A 12206-nucleotide genomic window follows, 5' to 3' on the forward strand; every position below is an offset into this window, starting at 1 on the left:
AATTAAGACTCGCCGCTCTGACGGGTTTCAGAACATCCACGTGCTCTGCTCCCTGGACACACGTTGAAGGCCTCTGCGCTCCGTCTTCAGCTCCCTGCCCGGTGTTCAGCGGCACCGACCTGCGCTTCACTGAGCCCATGTTTTCCATCTGGGCTCAGTTGGTGAACCTCGCTGGCAGCAAATTGGAAAAGCACGAACTAAAGAAATGACCTAAACACAGTTTTGTAGGTCAGTACACACGCTTCTTGATGAAAGAGCTACAGCCTTAACTAGAATTGTTTGAACCACATCTTGTTTTGTCAGAGCAGGTCTGTCAGTGCCGAAGTCTTTGGGTTCAGATGGACTGACCACTGGTTGAGTGACAGCGGGCGTGGTGATGAGTGTGTGTGACACCAAGAATGATGCCGTGGTGGGAGTGGCACCCAGAGAACCCCCAGGCCTCCCCACCTCCTGGTGCCAGCATTTACTCTGAACACGCTTTTTGAAGAGAAGTCTGTGTTCTCTCCCTGCATGTTGACCCCCCCAACCAAGGGCCCCCAGCCTAGTCACCCTTTGGAAGCATTGTTCCAGGTCTCATCACAGCCAGACTCTGCAGGGCCTGTGTGCCTGGGCCTGCCTCACTTTGTGTCTGTGGACCCTGGCCGCCTGTCTGAGGCTGAGGCCAGCCCTGCTCTGGCTCTGCCTTTGGTCTGGAGTGCTGCTCTCCATTTCCCTAACGTTGCCCCTCCTGCGTCCTTTCGGAATTCTTCTCCCTGACTATTCTTTGCACATTAGACATCCTTGTGGTTGCGTCCATCACTTGTAGCTCACTCTGCCCACTCTTCTTGAGTTTTCTCACCCATTACTCCCCAGTCCTGTAATTCCTGCTGCAGCATTTATGATGGCTCTCCAGTTCTCATGTCTGGCTGGAGGGCGAGGTGCATGTAAACCACAGCATTTCCACAGTTCAACTAAATTTGTCCCTTAGCCAGCGTTTCCTGTCACAGTGAATAACACTGTCTGCTGAGTATTCGAGCTCGGCACCCCAGAGTCACCTCTGTCTCCTCCCGTGCCCTCCCATGCCCATGTCCCCAGTCCCCATGTCCCCACACTGCCTGCTATGGCCTCTGGTGTGTCCTGCTCTGGATGCTGCTGCTGTGGCTGGTCTGGCTCTCCTTGTGGTCTGCCTCCATCTTTGTGGCGGCTTCCCTGGTCTGATCCTCCGTTGGCCCGTGGACATCAGTGCAGTCATTCGATTAGATAAGATCCTGTTGCCGGTAGATGTAACCGGCGTGCAGGTTCTTGAACCATCCCAGAAAGAATTCAGATGAGACATGGCGATTAAGAAAGTGAAGTGAGGATTTACAAGGCATGGACAGCACACTCTCAAGGGGAGAGCGGGCAGGCTCAGGTGAGCGGCTGTGCTGAGTTTCTTTGCCAAGTTGGTTACATAGAGTACAAATGAATGGGTGGAATATTCATTAGGAAGTGAAGGGTTTGGGGTCGTATCTCCTGGTTTCATCCCAACTCCACCTTCCTGAAGGGAGGAAGGATTATTGTCCTTATTTAGTCCAGATTGGCGTCATGGCATTGGTACATGATGGGTATTTGTAATCTGCACGGCCAATTTTTTGGAAATGAGGGCACAATGAGTAAAAGGTTGTATTGGGACACTGTAGATTCCTGCCTTTCCCCACCTTTCTTTGTCAGCCTCCAGGCCGCTTGTCACTCCAAAATGTGAGACTGCTTTTCAGCCCAGATGTTCCTGCCTTTCTTTTCTACCCAAGGACCCCTGGTGCTTACATGATGTAGGGTTTCTTGCATTTGGCCCCATACCCTTCATTCCTGCTCAGTTCCTGCCATTTGGCCCGGGTACCCCTTTCTCTGCTCATATCTAGCTGTGTGCCTGCTCTACAATCCTACAGAGTGCCATGACTTTATGAGTTAGAGAACTGTATGTCATGAGTGTCTGACAAAATTGTGTTGTAGGAGTCTTGGCAAGAAAAGGTGAAAGTATGATATTTATGACATAGGTGTCTGGGTGAAATTTCAGCGACTTGGGAAACACCTGATCATACTAGCAGTAGTTAACATGGCCCTAACCTTGTTAAACCATCACATCCTCACCCCAACCCGAGGCAGCACGTGGCAGGGGAGACCCCAGGGCGGAGGAGGATGCTTACCCACAGCCCGGGGAAGGGCGAGCCCTTTGTCACTACCAGGCTTTGCAAGGTCAGGTGAGTCCCTCGGGGCAGTGCCCTCCCAAAGGCCGACCCCTGCTGAGGGGAGAGCCTGCGCCCTCCTTGCTGAGGCCTTTTGTCCCCCAGGACAAGGGGACCTGGGCCTGCTGAGGGGCCAGCTCTGACACTGTGCGTCCTGAAGGCAGGCCGTGCGCTGCTTTCCCTCCAGGACCAGCTCAGGCAGTTCTTGTCTCAGCCAGCTGTTCAGGATGCAGCAGCTGCTCACGCAGGTGACTTTCTCAGAACCCTTACAGACCTGTAAGAAAGGCAGCCAAGGGACACGTACGGGTGGCCCAGAGAAGGAGAACTAGAGATGGCTTCTATGTGCCACCAGGAAGATGTGCGACCAGGTCAGTAACTGATGAAACACAGACCGCGAGGGAGAAAGACAAAGCCTGAGGGGAGAGAGGGAAACAGTGCTCTGCTGCCTCGATGGTCAAAGTGTGGCCCCAGGGCCAGCAGTGACGGTGGCACATAGGAAAGAGGTGTGGGCCCTCAGGCCACAGCCCAGACCTAAGAAATCAGGATCCACATTTTTAACAAGGCTCTTGGTGCACACGAAGTGGGGCTTCTCTGACACTCTGCTGGGGGCGGGTTAAGTTGGTACAGCCATCCACTGGGCACCTGAGGACATGCTAGACTTTAAAACACATGTGGACATGTATCTTTATCTGTACAGCCATTGATTAGCAAGTCATCTTGCGGGAATTGATCACATGGAAAGGCACAAGGGAATGTGTTTCTAGGTGCTCATTATGGCTTTTTTCTTTTTTTTGTTGGTCTTGGTTTTATGCTGAAAACTGGAGATGCCTCAGTGCCCATCATTAGGCGGTGTACCGGAATGGTAGCATGCTGTGGTGCTGTTCAGTGGTGGTGCATGTGTGTGCGCCTTACCATGGAAACGTGAAAATGATTTTAAAAAAAAAGTGCATTGTTATGTATGTGTATCTGTTTATGGATGTGCCACAGAGAGTGACAGGAGGATTTCAGCTGACTTTATTTTCTTTGCACTTTTCTGTATGGCTTTAGTTTTCTAGAATGATCTCATATCATTTTGAATATGAAAAAACCCAAAGCTGAGAAAATTTTGGACTATCTACTGTTGAAAGACATTGTGCTAAATATTATGGGCAACCAGACAGTCCTCGTTTATGGTTTTTTACTCTTTGGAGTTGGGGTGGGGAGAGAAGATGAAGGCAGGAAGCTCTGTCCAGGTACACGCTTGTGTGCCATGAGATGTCTGAGCACAATTCACACATGTCCCGGGGGCTCTGGCGGCCGAGGGCGGGGGAGGGCGGCCTCTGAGGGGCGAGGCAGGCCCTGGTTGTAGGGTGACGAGGGGAGGAGACGGCAGGAGCACAGGCATGATCAGTGAGTACTGGGTACTGAGCTTGGCAAGGAGCACAGGGTTTATCAGGGATTGTGGTGCTAAGCCGGAGAGGTCAGTTAAGTCGTGCCCAGGGAATTGGACTGGCTGTTCTGTGGTCACCCTGGTGAGTAGCTACAGCAGCGCTGAATCGGGGTTACCATCCTATGCTTGGGGCAGAGCGAGGGCTCCAGGTGGAGCTGTCCAGCACAGGGCTTGCCAGACCACCACAGCTTTATAGAAACACAGCCATGCCTTCCTGTTTACATGTCATCTCTGGCCACTTTCAGCCTTCAGCGGCAGAGTTTGAGTGGCTGTGACAGACCCTGTGGTCAGTAAACCTAAACTGTTTACTCCCTGGCTCTTCAAAAAAATTTACAACCCCTGGACTAGAGGATTAGTTGAAATTGTATCAGTGGGCTCGGGGCAAATGAGAAGTGTCAGACATGACACCCACAGCTGCTCAGATGAAGACAGTAAACATCACCCTAAGCACATGGGACAGTTGGAATTGGTGTCAGTTTATGGTGTGAACAAGGGGAAAGAGAACAGTCCCTGGGGCCATGGCGCACACTTGGGAGTGTTCAGAGCCGGGGTTTCTGAAGCAGTGAGTGCTCACCAAGGCAGAGAATGGACCAGAACTGGACCAAGGGCTGAAGTCTGGGAGGTGGCTTTGGTTGGCTCTAAAGAGACAGACAGAAGAACTAAAGAAGGACAGAGGCCAGAAAGCAGGGAGTGGGAAAGCCTTGAACATTTTGGTTGGCTAACACTTGGTGAGGTAGAAATCATATATCTGGTTTAACATGCTCAGTGCACTGTGTTTTAAAAAACAAATTTCTTCTGTATAGCACAGGGAGCTATATTCAATATCTTATACTAACCTTAAATGAAAAAGAATATGAAAACGAATATATGTATGTGTGTATACACATGAGTGGGACATTGTGCTGTACACCAGAAACTGATGCATTCATTGTAACTGACTGTACTGCAATTTAAAAAAAAGTTAAAAAGAAAATAGTAAAGAGATGTTTGTGATTGAAAATGCAGTGTCATTCTTATTTTGTTTTTAAATTCAGATGATGGAGCAGCTGCGTCCCCTGACCTCAGTGAAATGTCTCCTGAAAGCCTGCAGCCCTCAATGATCCTCTTACAGCAGTCACTGTCCTCAGCCACCCAGCCGTCTCCAGTGAGGCCATATTTGACCAACAGGAGCTTGAGGTACAGTCAGTAGTAGCCTTGGCAGTTTTTATCCAGCACACGAGATTGTCAACATTGTTTCTTAGTAGATGTGTAGGTAGATTTCCTTAAGGATATAGTTTGAATTTTAAATATGTCAAAATAATTCTTCTGACTAGGTAGGTTTTAAGCATGTTTGTCATAGAACGTTACAATACTGGTTAAAGAATGAATGAGTTAAAGTTTAATCTTATTTTGAATTTCTGTGAGTTATTTGGAAAAGTCAGCTGGATTCAGCATGGGTTAATTGCTCAAGTGTCCTTGGAGGAATCTTTTCCCAGGAAACAGTGTCGTTGAAAGAGCCGCATTAAGCCTAGGAACATGGCTCTTGCTGGCTTGTCTCACTCACGCCAAAGCCTTTCCTGAGCGTGCTCTGTTGAAGCCATGCGCTCAGTCTACACCCTGTTTCCAAGCACGTGCTGCAACGCATACTCGGGGGTGGACTGTGGGCATCTTCCCACTGAAGAGAGGACATCTGAGCAGGTCTAAGCATGATGGGAACTTCCATGGCCCACTCCATGGAGGACTAGATTTTTTTTTAAGTCCTTCTTGCTGTGCAGTACGTCAGAAATTCTGGACAAAAACATCAAAGACAAAAATTAACCCTTGAGAGCTCAGTTTGGCAGGCAGAAAACACCCTAGTAGAGATCCGCAGAGACCAAGACCCTGCGTGGAGCCAGGATCCAGAGCGAGGGAGCGGCGGGTGCAGAGGGAGAAGGTGGGAAATGCTGGGCGCGGGGGCAGCTGGGGAGGAGGGTGCAGGGCCTTCTGTGACCCCCATCGAGTGCCAGCTGCTCCTCGGGTCTGAACACCTGAGGTTGAGAGGCCGGGTTAAAGTCGCCCAAGCCCCTGCCGGGTGTTTTTTCCTGTCCTGCCCTCCTGTTCCTTTCTGAGGCTGCTGCTGTCATCTGGGGATTGCTAGTGAGTTTCTGTTTGTGTGTCTTGGTTCGCTTCACAGAGCTGTTTTAAAGGTCAGGTGTGCGGCTTCATCGGGTCTGATCTGCTGTAACCCGTGCAAGGAATTCTTCACACTTTCGGATCTCATGTTTTGATTTGGTTCCTGTGTTACAGTTTTACAGGTCTCCTGACGGTTCTCATCTCTTCACCCTTTCTATCACTTAAAACACACTTCACCCTTGATACCTGTATATTTTTAAACATACGTCTGATTGCTATATTAAATTTCTTATTGCTGATTCTGACACTTGGGCCACTCATCGGTGTGCTACTGATTGGTTTTTTCTGTTGGTTATAGTCAGTTACTGGTTCTACTTCTACACATGTCGAAACCATGTTGCTGTGTGCTGGGTGGTTTGGATATTATGCTGTGTGGACTCTGGGCTCTGTCACCGTCCTCTGGAGAACACGGAGCTTTATTTTTGCAGACAGTTCAGTGCCTGGCAGTTTTCCTCAGTCCTTGGAGGCTTGATTCTAGACTTTTTGGTGACACTTGATTTTTGTTTTGCCCTAAGTCCTGGTTCCTGGTCTCTGGTCTCTGATTCTATGGGATTTATAATGTCTTCTGAGGTTTCAGTGGAAACCTCAAAGTCATGACCACTGCACTCAAACGTGGTTGGACTGGGACCTTGTGCCATCTCCCTTGCCCTGGGCCTGCCCGCAGTTCCTTTGTGCTGGGCTCAGCTTTGTGTTCAGCCAAGGAGTCGCGGGTAGTCTGCATGTGCACTTCGTGGTCCTCCCGCACCCTGCTTGCTCCAGTGGGCCCCTGGCTGCGGTCCCGGAGCGCTGCCCTGTCACGACTTGCCCCCAGCCTTTCTGTGATCAGGGCCACAGCTGTCCCTGTTTTCTCCAGGGCCTGCCTTCAAATGTTTTTTAAAACTACTCTGTCCAGAATTCACAATTATTATCAGCAGAGGCTTGGTCTAGTCTGCTTCTTACTGCCAGAGCCGGAACTCCTAGCTCAATCTGGTTCTCAATTACAAGCTTTTAGGATGGAGCCTGTCACTTCTGAGTTATTCAGACTTCACAGCAAAACCCTAGGATTCTGACCCTTCCTAAGCCATGGAAGGCTCAATGATGTCTTCTGTTTCTTCCTAATTCCTTCCTCATGTGGCCAGTTTAAAACAAACAGCAAGTGTCAGTGCTATAGGAAGTAGAGCGGATGAGCAGGAAGTTTCAGGTGGTTCAGGGAGGGGGCGAGGCGTCCAGAGGCAGGCAGTCCCCAGCTGCAGGCCCCAGTGATGCGTGGATTCATCAACTCATTGCAATTTGCTTCCCAACATTCTTTAGTCCCCTCTTTTTTTTCATAACGTGTTTAACCCCCAGAGAGGTTGTGTTACTCCTCAGTAGGTGGGGGTTGATTTGGTGGCACATGAGGTGGCTCTGTGCTGTCTGTGGCCTGTCCCACAGATGGAAGAGAGCGGGAGGCTGTGGGCATAGCCTGGTCACAGGGAAGGGAGGGGTCCCTTTCTCCTGCCTCCTCGAGCCCCTCGTTCTGCGTTCACTCCCTCAGCTTGTTACCACTCAGAGCTCAGATTTCAGGGCTGTGAAATTTCCTTATCGGACATTGCTGTTTGGCTGATTTACTAGGTAGGTTCTGTCTGTGCTGAAGAAGCTTTTTAACCATGTTTTTGCTCTGCATTAAGCTATGAAAGTTGTCTCTGTCCTTGTTAACGAGTTTTACCCATTCATCTAAAAATACCCAGTAGGCCTGGGTATAGAAATAATACTTCTGCACTGAAGTTGGGAGTGGTCATCTGTAATTTCCATTTTCCTAGACTCCCTGTTCCCCCCGGCTGATGGCCCCCCGCTCCGCTCTCGCTGGCCCAGGCCGCCGCGCTGGCTGTGTGTCAGCATTTGGCTGTGGGGTCCACGTGCCCGGCGAGTACCGTGTGTGAAGCCTGCAGCTCCATGATGCCTGTCCCCTTGCCGCACGTCCGCCCATCAGAGCAAAGAAGAACCAGCCGTCGCCGGGTCCTGCTCTGCCCGTTGTGGTCCAGCTCATGGAAGAGGGATTCCCTAGAAGTAACATCAAGTTTGCCCTCAAGTCACCCACAGGCACCCCAGGAATGCTTGCCAGGTACTGTGTTTTCCATGGGGGTGTTCAACTTCACGTGCCCACCTATTCGTTCATAGGCCTCCTGGGAAATGCGGCCGTTAGGGGCGCCGTACGCAGCTGGGCGTGCGGTCCTCGCTGCCTGCTGCCATGTGCGCCTGCTCCTGGGCATGGAGGCCGTGGCTGGAGACATGTAGGTCACGGATCTATTGGACGCAGACACGAGGTCTGAGGAGTGTTCAGACAAGGAGGTGGTGGAGGTTGTGGACGACACGGCCTACACTGTGGTCAGTGCCTCCCTCGTGCCATCTGTCCCAAGCTCTGTTATCCTCCGTGCCACTCCTCATGGCCCTTCTGCTTCTGCGAGGCACAGGGGGACAGGGGCTCCTAAGTGCTACCTTGGTTTTCTGTGCCTTTATTACTTTTAGCTTTAAAACAGACCCATGTTCCAACATCGAATGATGTTGGGATGGGAATCCATGAGAGGAGATGTTATTAAGAAATCTTTTGTTTTTTTTTTTTTTTAAAGAGATCCTGGGGCTTGAACCCAGGTCCTCGAGGATTCTAAGCACGCAGTCTACCTCTGAGCTATACCCTCCCCATTAAGAAATCAGTTATGATATGACACATTGACTTCTGATTTCAGTAAATTGTTACATGGGATTCATTCGGAAATGCCTCAGAAATTTTCTATACTTTTAAGGTTTTGAGGTTAGTTCTCCTTCCTGTGTTGTTGCCATTAACCTTTAAAAACAAAGAATTTTACAGTGAAAACGTAGCATAATATTTCAGTTTATTTTTTAATATTAGAGACTTTACATCCTTCTTTCTTTTTAAGTAGGTTTATCTGGGGCACCATTTTAAAGAACATGTTTATCTTTTGCAGTCTACTGGTGCTGTCGTCACCCAGACCCAGACGTACAGAAAACGAGCTGGTGTCCTGAGTAATGAAGATTATGCAGTGAATGTGAGACACGCTAATCAGGTGAATACTTGCGTAAGGCCGGAGCCATGCTTAGGTTTTCATTCAACCAATGTGTGCGTGCGTCTCAGAAAATCAGACACCTTACAGAGGAGGGCATAGCAGCCAGCAGGGAGGCCTCTGTGACTGGAGACAGGACAGAGGAGCAGCAGATGAGCGAGGAGGTGCCAGCGCCACAGAATGAAGGGGGGTTGTCCGCAGTGACGTGGCACAGGGTCCTGTGCTTCTTGGTTATGCCCCTTTTGGACACTTTCACAGCCTAGTTTTGCTTTTGAAGGGAGACAGAGGTTAGGTTTATTTATTTATTTTATTTAATGGAGACAGTGGGACTGGACCCACGGCCTTGTGTATGTTAAACACACACTCCGACACTGAGTTACACAACCCTCTCTTTTTGTTAAGAAAAAAAAAATCACTTACTGCAATCTAATTTAAAACTTCAGTTTTTTTGAACCTGAAATCCTTCCTCCTCCTGCTTTAATCCTTGTTCTAGTTAGTACACTTCAGAGAAAATCCCAGAAATCATCTCCTTTTACCTGTAAATATGTCAGTATGTATCCTGTATAGATAAGAATTTTACTTTTAACATAATGACCTTTCAGTTACCTAACACTGCCTGACAAAGTAAACAGTGAGTCCTTACTATTGTCTCCTAGCTAATGCTTGCTCAGATTTTCCCATTATTCTCAAAAACAGCTTTTTACACTAGTTCCTCTGAATTTCGGTACCTACAGGATCATACACTTTACATTTGGGTGATAGGTCCCTGAAATGCTTTTTAACCTAGAACAGTTCCCCTCTCCTGTGTTCCTTTTCTTGCCATTCACTTGTACTAAAACTACATCGGCCCACAGCCTTCCCCCTTCTCCTCTGCATCTCCTGCACAGTCGGAGTGAGGGCTGCAGGGTGGTCGGGCTCAGGCTACCCCTGAGCAGCAATGTGTCAGAAACCAGCACACAGTGTCGCTGGTCATCACCCTCTGTTTGTCAGTGTTGTTCATGTTGCCTTCTAGACCCATCACAAATTTTGTCACCCCTCCCAGATTTATTAACCGGAGCTCTATTTAAAGAAAACTTTCTTAAGAAGTGTGATCACTATAATATAGTTCATATAGGAAAGGCAGAAGAGATGGCTATTTTTTGTTTGCTTGCTTGCTTGAGTTCCCAGTTTTCAGAATGATGAACTGGTGCCCTGGTACTTACAAAGGTGACCAAGAACCTTTGTTTTGTCTATTATCATGATGATGAATTTGTTGGCTATTACGGATTTGATATGTTTTAGCCATTTTTCCTCTTGGTCATGTTGTGGGAACCCATTGATCTTTTTTTAAAATTGAAGTGTAGTCAATTTACACTGCTGTGTCAGTTTCTGGTGTACAGCGTACTGTTTCAGTTATCCATGTAAATGCATGTATTTCTTTTCATACTCTTTTCCTTTACAGGTTACTACAAGATACTGAGTATAGTTCCTTGAGCTGTACAGTAGGACCTTGCGGTTTACCTATTTTATGTTTATTATTTAGTATCTGTACTAGTAGTATTAGTATTAGTATTTAGTACTTAGACTCCCAATTGATCGCTTCCCACCCCCTTGCCCCTCTGGTAACCGTATGGTGGTTTTTGATGTCTGTGAATCTGTTTTATAAATAAGTTCATTGGTGTCATTTTTTTAAAGATTCCACATGTAAGTGATAATATGATGTATTTTTTCTCTTTCTGGCTTACTTCTCTTAGTATGACCATCTCCAGATCCATCCATGTTGCTGTAAATGGTGCTTCTCTTTTTCATGGCTGAATAGTATTCCATCACATAAATTAGCACTTCTTTATCCAGTCATCTGTTGATGGATATTTAGGCTGTTTCCATGTGTTGGCTATTGTAAATAGTGATGCTCTGAACATTGGGGTGCAGGTGTATTTTTGAAGTAAGGTTTCTTCTGCATATATGCCCAGGAGTGAGATTCCTGGGTCATATGGTAAGTCTATTCCTGGTCTTTTGATAAATCTCATAGTAGTTTTGCTTTGCATTTCTGTGATAATTACTGATATCGAGCATTTTCTCAGTGCCTATTGATCATCTATTTCTTCCCTGGAGAATTGCTTGTTTAGGTCATCTGCCCATTTTTGGATTGGGTTGTTTGTTTTTTTCTTATTAAGTTGTATGAGCTGCTCATCTATTCTGGAGATGAAGCCTTTGTCGGTTTCATCTTTTGCAAAAATGTTCTCCCATACGGTACTTTGTCATTTTGTTTTGTTCATGGTTTCCTTTGCTGTGCAGAAGCATGTAAGTTTCATTAGATCCCATTTGTTTATTCTTGCTTTTATTTCTATTGCTGGGTATACTGGCCTAGGAGAATACTTTTCAGATGTAAGTGAGATAATGCTTTGCCTTGATTGTCTTCTAGGAGGTTTATTGTATGTTGCCTTATGTTGAAGCCTTTGATCCATTTTGAGTTTATTTTTGTGTATGGTGTAAGGGAGTGTTCTAGTTTCATTGGTTAATTTTTATTTAAATGTTTGGTAGAATTCTTGGCTGAAATCACCTCAGCCTGGAAATTACTTTTTCATGGATTTTAAAATTATGAATTAAATCCCTTTAGCAGTTCTAGGGCTATTGTAATGATCTGTCCTGTTTGGTGAGTTGCGATAGTCTGTGTGTTTCAAGGGGTAGGTCACTGATCTGAGCTGTCGGATTTCCATGTGTGCTGCTGTTCGTGGTGTTTATCATCCTCTTCATGTCTGCGGTATCGGTATTAAAATCACATTTCGTTCCTGAAGTTGTAAGTGTCTTTCTCTCCTTTGTCACACTTGCTAGGGATTTATTGATTTTATGAATATTTTCAAAGAACCAGGTTCATTGCTGTGGGCTGGGCCCCGTCTGCTGCTTACATGCGGTGCCCAGAAACCCTCCACACTGTGCCAGCAGTCAGGTGCCGTGAGACCCCACTTACAGACAAGAGGGCCCCCATACTGACGATTAGGTTACTCAGCTGGGATCTCACCACCAGCAGGTGGTGGAGACACAGTTGCAACAAACATCCCCACAGCAGGCCCCCCAGACTCTGAAGTGGGTGAGGATCCAGAAGTAGGGACCATAAGGGTTCCTGCAGTCACAGTCCCGTGGTGCCCCCGCCTCAGGGGGAAGCCTGAGCTGCACACCAGTTCCCCATTTCCCGGAGGAGCTGGCCATGTGAGCCTCCTGGCCGGGGCGGGGTTGCTCCTTCTCAGCTTGTTAATTTTAAATGTACTCAGTTCTGCAACCTCTCCGTCCGCAGCACACGCACTACTGGCGTCATGACAGCCTCTGCGAGAGGGAACAGACCAAACGGGCACCCTGGTTTCCAGGTGCTTGTTGACAAATGTTCAGAAACATTAAAATGAGGAAAAG

At 47.7% G+C, this 12206-nt stretch overlaps 1 protein-coding gene across 3 annotated transcripts in view; it reads left to right on the forward strand.

Moving 5' to 3' along the window:
* Window positions 1–12206, forward strand: part of LOC140690754 (NACHT, LRR and PYD domains-containing protein 3-like) — a 150692-nt gene that overhangs the window by 70445 nt on the left and 68041 nt on the right. For 2 of the 3 annotated variants that reach the window (XM_072952669.1, XM_072952684.1), the window contains 4 exons: window positions 1–228; window positions 4665–4806; window positions 7560–7861; window positions 8724–8822. The gene's annotated coding sequence lies outside the window, so the exon portion shown is untranslated. The other variant, XM_072952674.1, reaches the window with a different exon arrangement.

Source organism: Vicugna pacos, chromosome 3, assembly GCF_048564905.1.
Source record: "Vicugna pacos chromosome 3, VicPac4, whole genome shotgun sequence".
In the NCBI taxonomy this organism is placed as follows: domain Eukaryota; kingdom Metazoa; phylum Chordata; class Mammalia; order Artiodactyla; family Camelidae; genus Vicugna; species Vicugna pacos.